This window comes from Strix uralensis, chromosome 10, assembly GCF_047716275.1.
Source record: "Strix uralensis isolate ZFMK-TIS-50842 chromosome 10, bStrUra1, whole genome shotgun sequence".
Classification (NCBI taxonomy): domain Eukaryota; kingdom Metazoa; phylum Chordata; class Aves; order Strigiformes; family Strigidae; genus Strix; species Strix uralensis.
Genome location: NC_133981.1, coordinates 12203952 through 12220188, shown reverse-complemented (window position 1 = coordinate 12220188; position 16237 = coordinate 12203952). Strand labels below are relative to the sequence as shown.

At 39.8% G+C, this 16237-nt stretch overlaps 1 long non-coding RNA gene across 1 annotated transcript in view; it reads left to right on the top strand.

Annotated features, from left to right (window-relative positions):
• Window positions 1–10139, top strand: part of LOC141947761 (uncharacterized) — a 66139-nt gene extending 56000 nt beyond the window's left edge. Inside the window, exon 3 of the long non-coding RNA XR_012630256.1 lies at window positions 9893–10139. This is a non-coding gene — a long non-coding RNA (uncharacterized LOC141947761). The remainder of the gene's footprint in view (window positions 1–9892) is intronic.
• The last annotated feature ends 6098 nt before the right edge of the window (window positions 10140–16237 follow it).

Here is a 16237-nt window from a genome sequence, read left to right as displayed (position 1 = left end):
TGTTAGGGATCATCCTGTGCACCAGGAATCCTTCAAAGTTGCTTCCTTAAATTAGACTTACTATACATGTCTCTTCTAGTATGGCCTATTCTAGAGCAGATCTTCCAACTTTCCTTTTTTCTCTATAAATTCTGTGCTTTCAGGCATAGGAAGCTGTTGCTATTTTTGCCTCATGTGAAGCTTAAGGTTGACTTTAAACAATTTTGTACTGGTGGTATTTACCCTGTCCTGCTAAATGCACTTCCTTGATTTCCTGGCTGTAGCAGTGCTTGCCGTCCCATCCTGATGGAGGTGGGAGACCCCCTCTGCTGGTGTCAAACCGTGGGTTCATCCAGCACCACAGCGTGTCTCCCGCGATGGGCAGCTAACGCCTGGGGAATTCCCAACAGGGCAGGCACCTCCGTTGTTCCCTCAAAACACCCTCCCAGCCTTCAGCAGCTTGTAGCTTCCCATCCTCCTGCGCCGGATGCGCTCCCGGGAGACATGGTGGGTGGCTACTTGTCATCTACAGTGGCAGCAAAGGGAAGTGCATATCCCAGCTGTGCAGAAAGGCTGCATTTCCCCACTGCAACAGCAACATCTGCACAGCACACTGTACCTCCCGTGTCCTTTCCCGGGATGGCAGGTTACTGATAATATGTTGCTAAGCCTTTTTACTTTTGTTTAAGATTTATTTATTTATTGATCTGCTTTTGGCAATTGGTAAAATGCCAACTTTTAGTATTAGCTACTGGTCTTGTTTTATTTAAACCTTATAAAATTTTATTGTTTCTCTTCAATGCTGAGAATGTGTAAATGTTTCTCCTAGAATGGTTTAGAACAACGCTTTTGGTATTTTCTGCCTTAACCCTTAGAGCTCACATTGTGCAGATCTCTTAGCCAACTCTTGTTTCTTAAAGTATTGGAACAAAACATGGTATTGTACCTCCTTAGAAAACAGAATGTAAAGTTTTTTTCTTATGAATATCTGGGTACTAATTGGCCTTGTAGTGAGGAAAAAGATGCAGGAGAACATCTGGCCTGGGGATTGTTTTCCTGCCACAGAAGTGTTGGAGAGCACTACAGCGTTTCTGTACCAACTGCCAAAACGGAGACAGATGTGGTGAGAATCACAGAACCCATTAACAATCAATCTTCCTGCGTTATTAATATGCAGTTGCCACATGCAGGGGGTGTCTGTGTATTGAGAAAGGGAATATATACAGAATGTTTTAATAAAATATGCTGACCCTTACTGCTATAAGCAGGTTTGTTTATAAGGAGTCTCTTTTTTGGAAGAATTTCAGGAGGGTCACTTTTCAGGGCTGATACGTGATTCAACAGTTCTTATAGATGAGAACTCTGGGAACATTTTTGTGGTTAGTTATATATTTTGTCATTTTAAGTTGTCCAGATTCTCTGTATCTTGTTTTCTTAGTGTTTGGTCCACATTATCTTTATCATGAAATTGTCATTTAAATTTTTGTTGTCTCCTTGTTACCCAGTTAGAATGATTACTCCCTGCTCTAAGTGAGAACACTCCTAGCAGAGCTACACAGAATTTATCCTGTTGTAGCCTAGTCATATTGCTGCAAACCTCTCTATATTTAGCCTCACCTGTTCCTTGAAGAAACTAAACATTTATAATTTTAAGAGAAGAGGAAGCAGTCATGGTATCTGTGTTGCAAAAGCCATTACCTTTTAGTGGGTGAAATAATTGGTTTGCTTATGTCCTGTTAGAAAATTACCATACTGTATGGATTAAAAATTATTAGTGAAGAAATGGAAAATAAAGGGCTTGAAAACAGTTATTTAGATAACAAAAGCTGTTATTTGTTATTTAAACTTTGGGTTTGAGTTTTCTGTAATTATATATGGAATAGTTGACTTGCATAATCCCAAATCGGGTAATGAAGATTAATCAGTTGGCAGGAGCATTAACTATGGGAAACAAAAGTCGGATGCAATGATGTTGAGAGGAAACAGTGTACTTGAATTTCCTGATATTTCTGATAGTGATTGGCAAGTTTTTGTAGCCGGTTGTAAGTTTACAGTGTCAGTTTAGAGAGCTAGTTTTGTTTAGGTCCATGTGGATGACTGAGGAAGAGCTGGTTGCAGTATCCAGCAGGTTCAGAAATTTTACGTAATGTGGGTCCTCCTGTAGAGTTAAAGAAACTAATAGAATACACTTATCCATATCCTTTCTGCACTTGTATTAGAGATAATATTGATGACTTTTATTTTAATAAATCATCTAGCTAGTATTTGCGGTGAGTTGCTTATGCAATTAAAATTCCAGTCTAATTCAACTTCTATGTATGAAAGATCATAGTAAACCAGCAGAGTCTGTGCCCATTCCTCTATCTTGTGATGCTTCATATTTCTCTCAGTGAAGTTAATTGCAGATTTCATTTGGGTTTTACTGCTGAAGAATGCCACTGCTTCAATAGCACGTAACAGCCTTACAAGCAGATTGTGAAAGCGGGTTTTTTTCTGCTTTATTTTTGTTTTAATTTTGCTAGGCGTTCCACTTGTCTCTAAACCCCACAGTACTGCAAAAATGGCACTGTAATTCTTTGTGTAGAAAATACTGGCACCAGATCTAACGTTAGCCTTTTCATTGCTCACCTTTTATGGTCATAATCAGAGAGACCCAGAGAAGAGGGGTTGTATAATGTACAGGAGCAGATTTCAACTGGGTCTAAACAGATGGAAGCAGGAAATGAGAAATAGTGACAAACATTACATGCCTTGTATTCTTTGCAATAAATTCATCTGAATGCTGAGTTGCTGTGTCTATGCACAAAATCCGTCCTCATCTAATTTCAGTAGCACAATTTGTTTTATGTTTGGCATCTATATAGCCTTTGGCTTGTCCCCTGTGGCGGGAGGCATATAATATATTTTTTTAAGCAAATTAAGAAAGTCTGACAATAAGGCAGTAACACAATGCAGATCTGAGTAGGGATGAACACTTCTTGAAATAAGTTGTATTAGCTGAGTATGTTAATGTCGTCCTACAGGATTTTCACACAAGGCATTTTTCATTCAGTCAGTTATCACTGCTGAAGAAACCCGTGATGAGAAAGAGAAATGTCAGCTCCAGCAAACGAGAGGGTCAGGAGGCACCAGCCTGGAGGATCCTGCTGGTGGAATTACCCCCATGCAGCTTCTCAGCTGCTGCCTCAGCTGAGCCGCTCCAGCAAAGGATCGTGTTTAAAGTTGGTAAAGGAAAAAGAAATGGCCAAGGCACACATGTGGATTCCCACTGTAATCCCAGGGGGCTTGTACTGATGGCACATCTCTGCAAATGTACATTTGCTGACTTTCTTAAAAGGCCTCAGGTGGGGCGGAAAGGCACAACTCTGAACTGTGAACTGAAGGACGTGCAGTGTTCTGCTTCAGGCCATGCCTGGTGGAGAAGTTGTTGGTCTGATATGGCAAACTTGCCAAGGTGTTTTGAATGTCAGAGTGGGGGTGTGCTCTGCTGTCTGTGGAGGAGTGCTGAGGTATGGATGTGTAGCAGGAAATTTGGGTGATGAAAAAGCACAATTTATTCAGAATCAGTTAATTCTACATTTTGTTGGTACGAAGTGAAGGATATTGCAGAACGTGACCACGTATTCATACAAATAAGATCTTAAATTATTTTTCTCCTTATGCCACCTGTTCTAGCAGCTAAAATAATATACAATTTTATATTGTGTTATTACTTGAAAATGGAAACAAATGAAACAAAGCTGCGTAGCCGTCATTTTCATTCTGTGCTATCCATTCCTGTGTCAGGTCTCTATTAGTCATGATCAGTGGCAGTGCAGGCAGAGCTGCTGCTTCTTATGCTTGTGGGCAAACGTTTGCATTGTAGCTCATTGATTCTGGGAAGTTATATAGAACTGAGACTGTGCTTACTCCTATGACTGTTTGCTTACCTTAAGTTTGCAGAGGCTGATTGAATCGGAAGATAAACAGCGTAATATTTCCAGTAGAAGTATTGGATTCATAAATCTTCAGTTCATCCCTCTCTTAAAATTTCATATTCTGTAAAGAAAAGATTGTAGATGGGATAAACAAAATGTGGAACAACTTGTTCAATCATCCCTTCCACTGATTTTCCTAGTACTGAATTATCCTTCCTTACAGTAGTGTACGCGCCTCCATTGTACGTGACTCCCACTTACCAGCTTGGGGGTATCACTGTTAAGGTGCAGAATTACTGTCAGAATAGTTTTTGGTAGAAATAAGACATTTACTCTCCCTTAGAAAAATCAAAATAATTCCTTGCACCTAGGGGTTATTGGAGTGGATTTAGTTACCAGCATGGCAACTCTCATGTTGCTTGTTGACTTTCTGTTACATTCTTGACTCAGCATATTGGCAGTTGGTGGCTGTTTTACTGGCTGCAAAGTTATTTAAAGGTTGACTTTAACACATTGGAAAAAAACCCCAAACACAACTGTGTATAATTGCTGAGTACTGAAGCGTAACATTTTACAAACCTGTGTCACCCAGTGGCTTGTCTGTTAACAGTAGTTAGATACAACCTTACAAGAAGTTGGATAGTTAGATATAAACTTACCTTACAGCTGGGAGTGATGATTCTAAAAGTCAGCAATTAATTCATGTAGAGAACTGTGAGAAGAGAAAGATTAGGAAATAGTTTTGTGTGAGATGCTGAAGTCAGGTCATGCTTTCAGGTGAATGGCTTGTAGGGGAACTTGCAAGAACGGCCAGGTCAGTTTAGAAATGCCCAGACTGGTACAGAGTGAGATTTGAATTGCTCTACTGGCTTTTATATATAGGAAGAACAATAAACCTGAAGTATTTAGAGAGGAATGTGTCAAGAAGCTTTATCATTCTGCCTTCTGAAAGGGAACTAGACCAACAGTCTTCAAAAATGATGACAGTAATAATATATCTAGTTTTGTAGTTATTAATGCTATAATTACTCATGGTGTGAATTATTTCCTTCTAGGTGGGTACAAGAAGAAGGACTGATTGGGTATGAACGTTTTGAAACTAGTGCAGTGAGAGTATGTGCTGTAACAGAAGTTAGAAATGTTTCTTGGTTGATGGAACACTCTTCAGTTAATACAGTGCAGCACTAGGTGTGAACCATGCTATTCTTCTATTAAAAAAGCAATGTGCTGAACATTTTTATACCTTCTTAAATCATTGCAATATCTTGGCAGTCTTTTGAACTGGATTCTGTGTAAAACTAGAGATTTATCAGTGCTGTATGAATACTTAATAATGCTCCTTCTTGTACGTATTTGGTGTCTTGGTCCGAGAAGCCCCCTTGCAAAAGAAGACAAGTCCAAGGCTGATATTTCTTGAAAATATTAATGCATTTGTTCTTTTAAGGTACGCTTTTATTGCCCCTTGTTAATATGACAAAATAGAAGTTTTCCATTGTCTATTTTAGAGACAGGTTTAAAAGACCTGTAGCTGAGAAGTCTTGTGGATAATTAATAAAGGAACAGATTTGTCTGATGTTCCACTCAAGGACCATGTGCCTGCCAGAGACAGGACTTTGGAATGTTAAAACCAAGAAAACTTCTAGTTCTTTAAAGTTTCTAAAGAAGTTGTAGATTTGAAAGCAAAGTTTTAACTGCAATAATAAAAGCAGCAAAAGGAGCTGAATCAATAGGTGGACTGACATGAGAAGAATTTGTCTCAGCTTTCTGGGCTCACCAACTCTGAATTAGTCCTTTCACATCTCTGACTCGTAGGCCTTTGTTGCATCTAGCTCTAGGTCTTGTAGTCCTTACTACTGGAGCTGGGTGGTACCTATCAGTTTCCTGTAGTCATGTAGATAAGGATAGTCCATTTAATGTGCTTAAAGTTGTACTCAGGCACTTGAAACACCTTGGCCTGTAGCTCCAGAAGTGTAGAAGCCGCTGTACACGAGCGAGTAATGAGCGCAGTGTTTTTGTGAGCAGTGGCTCAGGAAGGGGAAGGCAAGCTCTCCTTTCTTGGCCTGCTGCCACCTGTTTTGGAGTGGGATCAGGTATTGTGTGTATTGCTGCAGGACCCGTGTGCCCCTGACCTTGCGGGTGGTCGGTGGCATGGCGGGTTACCCCAGTCAATAGCCCTTGCCAGTACATGGCCTTGTAATGGGGGGAACAGTAGTCTCAGAAGGCTGTTAATGGTATAAGGTTTTCCATCTCATGGTCTGTCTTTCAAAGCTAACACCTGTTTTGGTGATTGAAAAGTTGTCAACACTGTGGTAACCTTCTGTACTGCTCGCTCTTGTCCTGCCTGAGCCAGTGAAATAGAAACTCGCTTTGTACCAGTCTACTAGAGAACAGCAGAGCACATCTCACACTTTTTTTTTCCCTCTTAAGAAAAATGCAACCCAATAATCTCCTTCATATGGTTTTGAAAACATGGAGCTCTTTCTGTAGTAAAATTCTGTGTATAAGCCGCATTAAAAACAGTATATTGCTTTAAAATACAATCCTTCAAATCTCTTAGAAGGTATTCAACACTGCAGCCTTAGTTTATCTCTCATCAGATTATATTAGATTCTCTGGCATCTGTTGCCTAAGCATTCAGAGTAATGAATCACTTTCATCTTGTGCTGGGCACACAGCATGCACATACATGCTGCCGCTACCTCCTGCATGGTGAATGAGGAATAAGGAGGTCAGTTTAGGATGTGGAGTTTTTCAGAAGGACGTGTGCACTTCTGTTGAAAATGTTCCACTTAAGTGGAAATAATATTATTTTTAATATTTTTTTTTTCCCCTCTGTTGAACCAAGATAGCTTGTCCTAATCCAGTGTCTGCCATAGGAAATATCTGGCTAAGTAAATTACTTAAGTCAAAGGTTGTTGCATATAAAAATGCTCAAATGTCTTATTTTCACCTATCTTAACTTTTCCAGTCTGAAAGGGACCTGTTGTTTCAGGTTTAAGCTAACTAGAATACAGATGTTTTGGATGTGTACCATGGGAATGAACCTTTTTGACTCATCTTCATACCTGTTTTCCTTTGGTTTTAACATGCTTTTTTTTTCTCTACTAGTTTGCTAAAAATGAGAAAATGTCTTTCTCATTTTCCCATTTTTGTGACAGGGATTCTTTTTAGTACTCCTCCTATAAATGATTTAGTAAAGAAAGTCATCTCGCTACAGAGAAGTAAAATCTTCCCATAACTTCATTGAATAAAGGTCAGGGTTTGATGTTGATGTTAATGGAAAAGAGAAAGGAACTGTAAAATCCCTTCTGATATTTGCAGCTAGGAAAGGTTTAAACTAGATACACTTACCATTTTCAGGTATTTTCAAGTGTTTCTTTCTTCCATTTGTCTGCTCGGAGTTCTGTCCTTTTTCTATTTATCTACAATGGAGCATCCACCAAAACAAAGTTTTCATGCCTGGTGTTGAGGGTGGGATGGAGTTCCCCTTAGCACAGCTGTGATGGCATGAAAGCCCAGCACAAGGGGGATAGCAGAGGAAAATACAGGAACTCTCGGAGGTGAAATGGCACACCAGAAATAACATTTCTTGGTTCAGAGAAATAAGGCCATGTCAGATTGTGTGGCACGTGGTTAGAGATGACAGTGCGGAAAATGAGAGCAGGGACTCTCTGCATTGTACTTTTGTGCCAGCTCTTAAATCCACATAGGAGGCAAGTGGTGATGCTGCTGCAGTCCTTGTGCCGAGCCAGTGCATCCCAGCAAGCCTTAAATAGGCCATTTCGCACTAGGAGCAGAGCTGTGTCAATCACGGCTTGTCGATTGTTAAACTTCCGTGAGCTTTAGGACTCCCGTGCTTTGGGTAGTGTGTATCTTGGCAAAAGGACACGCATTATCTCAAATGCCATCTGTAATAGCTTACAGACCTTTTTATAATGTGCCTGATTTTTATCTGTCAAAGAAAGTTAAAGGAACAATATTTCCTAAGTGATAACCGGAATAATTTGAATTCCGGTAGGCAGAGCAGAGCAATCTTTCAAAGAGTGTTACGTTCAGAGATGTTCGAGTCTGGTCTGAAGTCAGCAGGAGTTGATGGTAAGATTCAGATGTCAGTGAGCTACAGAAGAGGCCCTTGAACAAGGGCAACAGTTGAGAAAGTGGCTTAAATCTACTTTCTAGCTCCCCCACATTTGCAGGAAGGCTTATAAAAAAAAATATTTTCCAATCTAACATGTTCACTTGAACACTGGCAGGCTTGATGAAGGAAGTTAGCATTAGAGACTTGGGCAGTCTGTGTGTTTAAAGGTCCCTCAGGCTGGGCTTGCTCCCACCTTTCGGAAGGCAGCAGTGCTGCGGAGCAGCACGTGTTCGTGCACCTTTGCTTCATGTGTGCCGTTCTAGCACAGTGCTTTAGCCCAAATCATGGAAATAATCAGCATTTACTAGGTGGTGGTCTAATAAGGGAGCGTGAGGGCAGCATCTACACTGTGTTGGTCTCTTCCCCCTTTCTTGAACAATCAGATTCACACTGGCTGGAAAATTTGGGAGTGATGAGAGTCATAGATGGTAGATTGGAACTTGAATTGTAAACCTTCCAAATAAGAGACCAAATTAATGGGATTTAATAAAGTACAAAATATTTTTGTTTTGACCTAAATAACATTTTTAATTTTCTTGGAATCCATTTCCCTGTGTAGTTCATTGGGGAAAAAGATGCTTATTTTTAGGTGTGACTCCAGTATTTCTTCTTTCTTTGTTGGTTGGCCGTGCAGCTGAAAAAATACTCTTTTATTGTTATAGCAAAACTTGTGCAGCCCTTCCTTTCATCAGTAGTCACAAGGACAGCAGTGGAGCAAATTCTGTGTTTGAGCATAAGTGTAAATCAGAGGCAAATCCTTGATGGCTATACGATTATTCTAGCAGGAATTTAGTGTATATTAAAGACTGAGCACATGAGACTACCAATATCAATGAAATTGATAGCTAAGACAGAAGTGGATTTCATTTCAATTCCAAGATAATTTAAAATAAAAATATGGATTTTATTCAGTGTCCAAAACCTGCCAGTTGCATTCAGAACATTTTTTCCTACTTTGCTGAAATCCTTCAGCTTAGCTGGTACATCCCAGCTACTGGCATGCTTTATTTTCAGTATGGGTTTATAGTGCATGTGAAAATGTCAGATGAACTGTTTAAATACAACGTCATGATGACATAGGATCATCACTGATGATGATGAATGATGCATCAAGAAGAGGTACAAAATAAGTAGAAAAACAGTGATACATTCAGTACTGAGTAGTAAAGCACTCTTAGCAATTGTATTTTAATGTGAAAAATTATTAATTTCCAAGAATAATTTCTTAATGATCTTTAAGAAAAGATGATTACAGGATTATTACTTTTATTGAACAGTAGCTGCAAAGTATAAAATTATGGAAATACTGACACTGTTCCACCTGTTCACCAGTCTATGCAACTTGTTATGCACCAAGTTCAATGTTATGAGGAGGGGAAAAAATGTAGGGTGTGTTTAAGATATTTTGGGCGCTGCATGTTTGATATGAAGAATAAGGAAAACCATAGTTCAGTTGTTAATTTAAACTTAGAATGCAAGCTAGTAATCCAGTAGAACCACAAATACTGGATTTAGAACTAACGGTTTGCTTAATTAATATTCTTGATCAAGATTTTTCTTAGAAAATAGTCTAATTTTAAGAAAATATTATGAAGTCTCATTTCATTGCCAATTTTCTTTTGCTGCCTCAGTCTACTGCAGCTTTAAAACAGAAAATTGTTTTGACAGTGTCAAATACAAGGGTTGGTACTGAAGTTAAATTGGATTTTAATTCTTCACTCTGCTGAAAGTTAGCAGATCTGTTTGTTCACCAGCCACTTAGCGTATGACCTTGAGCAAAACAGCAGCAAAGGCTAAATTTTTTGGAAAAGTGGTCTCTAATTAGAAGAATTTCTATTCTCTGCTGTGTGCCTTGCAGGTACTTGAATCAGGATGCTGGAAACACACATTTGTTGGGCCTTGCTTCTATGAGAAGAAAAGCTAAATTCTCATGAATGAAGAAACTCTCTGACCTTGGCCACTCACTTGAAAAGAAGCACAAATGCAATTTAAATGGAGATAAACTTTTGCTTATAGATTACATCCTGGAGATTTCATAGAACTGGCAGAGTGGTGGTGACGTCTTCAGCCACACTGGGGGGTGATGAGAGACTCTCCAGTTAGGAACCAAGGCACAGGACTGCAGTTTCCACCTTTCAGTAGTGTTTAGCAGCTCCTGGTTTTCTCTCCCCGCCCCCCCCCCCCCCCCGTACAAATAGGTTATCCTGCTCCCAAAGGAACTCAGTAGCACACGTAAGCTAAAGAGAGAGCTTGATTCCCAGTTTAACCAAAGAGGAAATCAGTAATAATAACAAACATGGTCTACAGAGTGTTGGCCAAGCAATTTTGAGGAAATATTCATGTGAATGAGACCTTGAGCTGAACTTGCCAGCGTTTAATTTCTTTGCAAGGAAAGCTGGAGGACACCCTGATCTTGCTTATTTGAAAGCACGCAATTTTAATGAAGTGTGCAAGACTTAGCTCAAGATAGCTACCATATCTATGTAGCATATCTGCATAGAAATATGACTTTCTTTCATCAAGTTAAAGAAACTTCCTAGAGTTCAAAGGAGTGCAGTGGAGTGTGACTTTGTTAATCTCAGGAATATTGTGAGCTACGCTGTGCCAGGCCATTTCAGAGGTTGGGAGTCTAGGAGGAGGTTACTTGCTTCTTGCAGCGGAAGACGCATGGCACAGTCCGGTCATCTGTCCTTAATGCTATTAGCTAATTTGGATTTATTTACATCCTTTGCTGGATCATGGCCAACATACACTACTCTTTGTTAAATAAATTCCCCAAGTTTGTATTCTATGGGAATACAGTCCCTTCCCAATAAGGACATGTATTTGTTTTTTACTGTCACTGGCCACTATAACATCTCCTTCATGTCCTCTTAAGCACTTGATGTGAAAATAGAGGCAAAAAGCACTGAAATAGGTAAGAGGCTTAGTCCATTCTTAATTTACATTAACCTGTGTCTCAGTTTGTATGCTTTATAAACAAAGAGATTTGCCAGCAACTTGTCAGGCCCTCTGCAGGCAAAAAGCTGGAAGGTAGTTCTATGCAGATTTTTCATGCTTTCTGAAAACTAAAGCATAAAAATGGCAACTCCTGATGTGGCAAGAAAAACTTCAGCAAAATAAAAACAAGAAAATACCCTAAACACTTTCACTACTTCCATGAGTATTTCAAATTTTTGAAAACGAGACTTGTATGTGTTTTCTGCATGGCTCAGGGATGACCTGCATCTCTGGAATTTAAATCTGGTAACCAGTGGTTTTGCTGAACAGTGAAAAGGGTTATTTTTTATTTTTTTATTTTTTGTTTACAAGTTTCTTATGTGCAGTAATTCATTCTAGTTCGTAATTGCTTGAATAATCTTACCTCATTGGTTTCCAACAAAGCCACCTAGATTGACACTTCAACAAATTGAAAGTTCAGTTTGGAATAAAAGCTGGTGACAAAACCTGACTGCTTTGCATGGAGGCATGAGATTAATGGTTAAAATTATTGAGCTGCCATGCTTCACCTCTGTGAAACCAGAATGCAGAGTAATACCAGTCTTATTATGAGAGAGCTTATTTTGCACCTTCTCACCCCACTTCTGATACTTTTAGTTCATTCTCTTTGCTTTCTCTGGCCATAGTTTGCCCCTCTGATGGTTTATTTGGAGATGCTGTGCCTGAAGCGCAGGAAACCCCCGTGCCAGCAGCGTGGCTGGCCAGGCAGGCTGGGGTGGCCGTGGTCTGCCGCCCTCCCAGGTGCACAGGTGGCGATAGTGACATGTTCTCGTAAGGATGTCAGAGAAGTGAAACCCTCAGGCCTGCTAATGTGTGCAGTGGGTTGTCTTGGGAGGAATGGTGAGTGTTTATCGGGAATGTATAATTTCCTGGTGCAAGGAGACTACTTACAGGCTATCACTGAAGATGACCACTACTCCTTTTGTCTAGAGTTCTCAATTTACCTGTGATGGTGTTTTTAAGGCTTTAAAGTAGTTACGCTCTGAATCTGCCGGTCTCTCTGCTGCTGTCATTTCCCATTGCACAGGCTTAAAAACTCCCATATGCGCACTGTTTGGGGTTGCTTTTGTGAACCTGCTGTCTGGTGGGTCTCCTTATTTTTATGCATGTGGAAGTAGCTATTTCTGAATAACCTTTTGAAAAAGTCTTAGAGAGTTAAATGTAGCTGGAAAAATCTATAGCAGACTATTGTAAGGACACAATAGAATATGGCACAAAGGAAAGACCTTCCTCCAGGGCTTTCTAACTTAATTATGTAGCAAATATGTAACTGTATCGGAGACTGTTGTTGAGCTTTTAAAAATTCTATAGAAAAGTTAATATTTTCTGTTCCATTAATAGCAGATTGGGGTTTGTGTGTGGTTGCCAGTTTTATCGGCAGGTTTATTAACTTCCTTGCTACCATAGTTATGGCTTAGAAAGAGACCTTATTTTTTTTTTTTCTTTAGGGTGATTTTTGTTGGTGGTGGTGTTTTTTGTTTTTTTTAAACCAGCTTTACTTATTTACTTACAACTGTAATATCTCAAAATCGCGATTGGGGCCAGCACCCTGTTGCACCAAGTGCTGTACATTAAAGGAATGATATGTAATGTAGTAAATAAACTTGCTTGAGGCATTGATAAAGCTGAAACTTTTTTTCTTATGTATTCTGCAGTCTAGCGAGGAAATGTTAGATCTGATTCATCAAGGTAGGTACAAGCTTAATTCTAAGTAGGTGAAAAATCCCACTGACTGGCTACTCATTTGTTACGAGATAGACAAGTGCTAATATACAATGATAAATTGATGTCATAATGTACAAATTGTGCATATGCTGGTTTTGCAGGTGAATTTAAAGACTATCATACAGTTACGGTAAATAATCTGGGAAAAATTCTACTTAATCACATGAGTTATCCATACCTTTCCGGACACATTACCAGCAAAATCCCCACTTACCCAGCGGTACCAGCAGTGGGGTTTGGGATTTTCAGTGTACTGTTGAAGAGGTGTCAAGAATGAGTATACTGTCAGGGTGAAAGCTGACAGCAATGGGCAAAATAATTACTTAATTGTTAAGGAAAGAAAAAACCTAAACTGAAATTAAAGGCTGTTGTAATAGCTAGTACAGAAATGTTCATAGTACTATTTGATACATCTAAAAGCTTAGTAAGAAAGATGTTCTCAGTAGAGCTATTGTGTTCTGAGTGTGGTTTCACTTAATAAAAGTTTTACCCATTGTTAGGAGGTAAAAACAGTTTCAGGGCCCTTAAGAGAAGACGAAAGCTGGAGCTGTATGTCAGGCTTTCTGGCTTCCAGAAGTCTTTGCACTGCAAGCAAGTGCAAAGTGTGTTTTGTGGAATGGGAACAAAGGCCTTGAAGTGGGCAGGAGATAAAGGATAAATGCCAGGAAACAGTTTTTTGCTGCATCCTCCCCTGCAAGGATCTTGGTAATAATCAGCTCTGTGAGAAGCAGATCATCTGCCCGCATTGGAAAGGGGAGTTGAGTATGTTCGAGGGAATGATAGCAAAAAATGAGTTCCCATTCCCAAGGGAATGATGATGAAAACACTCTGAGATCATTTCCCTCCTGGTAGTCACTCCAAAAGTCGTGGGTTCTAGGCTTGTTATTCAGGTCCACGAGTTGTGACAGATTTCAGACAGTTTTACCAGTTCTGCAGATTAGAGAAATATTCCCCTGACCTTTCTTGTACGTGCATGGGAGTACACACACACGTGTGTGCTCATGTGTACATTTATGCACACACAGAAAATAGAAATCAGTGGAATTCTACAGCTGCATCCAAAGTTAACAAATATGAAATTAATGAATTTCTCTTCCTTCAAGAACGAGCTTGCAAAACTTTGAATCCATAACAGTAAGGAAGGTCAGTTCTCTGTCTCTTTTTGTGTCTCTCCAGACCTGTAGCTCATGGACAAAGCAATGTCACGTTTGGCTAGAGCCAAGCACCCTTGTTCTGCCCTCATCCCCTGGCCTGGAAGGGTAGCGAGAGCTGCTCGGGCTATCTGGAGGGCTCGTTGTGGCAGATACTTACAGACCTTGTTGTCATCTGCTCTGAAGATCTGAGACCAGCCCTCTGTAGCTGCTTGATGACCTGAGAGGTATGGAGGAGTCTGGGCAGGCTTTCTTTGTGTGAGTTGGTTTTAGTGTATATTTTCGGATGAAAAGATAAAACTATAGAAGATGCAGAGGTTAAAAAGAGGACCTAGTAGCAGCTGGATTTAATGTCTCTGGTCTGAAAGTAAAATATATTTGGATTGAAAAAACATTCTGCTGCGGTTTTTACAGAATTAAGAGAAATTATTAGCTTAGGCATCTATTTCCATAGCACTGACATGCCAAGAACGCAACGTGCTGGGCATACGTTCCCTTTCATACCAGCGTGTGTCATGTTAATCCTCTTGTCAGTGCAATTACTAGTTATGGCCAGAATGTATGATGGTGGTGCAGCATTTTTCTTCCAGCTGTCCTGACAAGGTGATTAACTCGCACACTTGCCATGCTTAAAAGAAATGGGGCATGCGGAAATAATGGCAAAATGCTTTATTAATCGCTGTGACCATGGCATAAATGCTTCATTGAGAAATAACTATCCTGATGTTTAGAATAAGGTATTCAAAATGTCCAGGTAACCCAAAACGTTGACTTCTGCAACCACATCAGTAAGTAAACTTGTGTTGACTGTTTGCTAGTCATAGCTCAATTGATCACTGAAAATAATCACAGGCAAAGAAAATGGAAACTGATGCTCCCAAATGTAAATGCTCAGAGCAGCCACAAGAAAACCCCATTGACAAGCTTTAGGGTAGCTGTAACCAGTGAAATCTCAGAAATGCTTGGAAACTTCAGTTGTAATGACTGATATCTTAGAATTTTCAACACCTATTACTTTATACCTTGTTGCCCTTAGGACCTTGCATGATGACATGACCTTAGTTTAAATCTGTTTCTATACTCTATGGTTAGTTCCCGATGTCACATTGTAACACAAACAAAGAAGTTACTCAGGGTGGTAAAGGATCTGCTCTTGTGCAGACTATATAGAAATCTAATTTTCTTTACCATCCAGTTCTGAAATGAATAATTATATTTGATACTGTGTCTGTATTTTTCGGTATTACAGTTTACTAATACAGAAATTTGGCAAAGGTATAGATATTAAAAATAGTTCTCACCCAGGCCAAGCCATATCTCTAAAGCTGCCGCTTATCTGCAGCCTGCAATGTCTGCTTGGCCGGCGGAGTGCTGTGTGCTGTGCTGCGGCTTACGGGGACCATGTGGTGCAGAACAGGGGCACTGCAGTGGAGACCCTGGCTCTGTGACCTTCGCTCGGGAGGAGGTCGCTGTTCTTTTTTTACATGGTATCTCACAAGAGCCGCACCAAATATACATAAAACAGATTTTTACTTATGTAGTGTTCTGCCTTCCATGGGAGTGAGGGTGGTTTTTCTTTTCCTTTTTCTTCTTAGCTTCTCTAAGAACCTTTGTTCTCTATAGAAAGAGGAGGAAGGGAGCAGCTTTGTAGCAGGAACAGAGAGGAGAGACTCCTGCCTGAAGACGAGCAGGATGGTGGCCAGTCACAGTGGTTCAGCTAGCCGGAGCGCTTGCTTTCTGCTTCCTAAGATTTCAAAGCTGGACTGCAGCAGTGTTAGCAGAGGGACTATTTCTGTATGCAAATACTGCTCAAGTTAGTAATGATTTCTGGGATCAGTAACCACTGGAGTCAGCAGTAACTAATTCTTTCCTTCTGAGAAGGATGTATAATCTTTTGTTACCAGTATTATGTGACTGGAGCATGGAAATCCATCTTTTGACAAGCATGGCAGTGCTTGTAAATACTGCTTGTATGAGTGTTTGTACGTGTATTTGTTTTGCATTATTATTACATAGGCTTTTTTCAACAGCTTTTAGTGAATTACCGAGTTTTGGCAGCAATTTACTTGGCATATCTGTCTTTTTAAAAAAGTCCTGCTGTGTCCTTCAGAGTTTTTTGAGTTGTCATTTCTCTTTCAGTATTATATTTCTAGCTGCTTTTTAGAAATGTTGAGGTATGAACTTAATTCTCTAAAGATAGAGAGCAACAGCGAAAGGGTGAGGTTTTTTTTCTGAAATCAGAATAGAGTAATAGTAATAGAAAGATTTATGTGCCCTTCTCCTAAACTATATACAGGTGTTAATCTGTACCATATTGCTTGTTAATC